Source organism: Etheostoma cragini, chromosome 10, assembly GCF_013103735.1.
Source record: "Etheostoma cragini isolate CJK2018 chromosome 10, CSU_Ecrag_1.0, whole genome shotgun sequence".
NCBI classification, from domain to species: domain Eukaryota; kingdom Metazoa; phylum Chordata; class Actinopteri; order Perciformes; family Percidae; genus Etheostoma; species Etheostoma cragini.
The window spans coordinates 4,258,996-4,259,213 of NC_048416.1; positions in this window are offsets into that span (position 1 = coordinate 4,258,996).

The window sequence follows — 218 nt, forward strand, 5'->3', positions numbered from 1 at the left end:
GAAAAAAATGGTGAGAAGACCACAGGGTCCTGTGCAACAAATTGTCAGACGTGTCTATGAAAGGCAATTATTTCCTCAAGTTTCAAAAGACATTCCTGAAGGTGTTGAACTGAAACAGCCCCATGTATCTGGACCACTGCCAGCAGATTTTTCCATGCATCAGGGTGTTCAATATAAAATGTATAAACTCAAAGACACAATCATCTCAAACTCCAGTG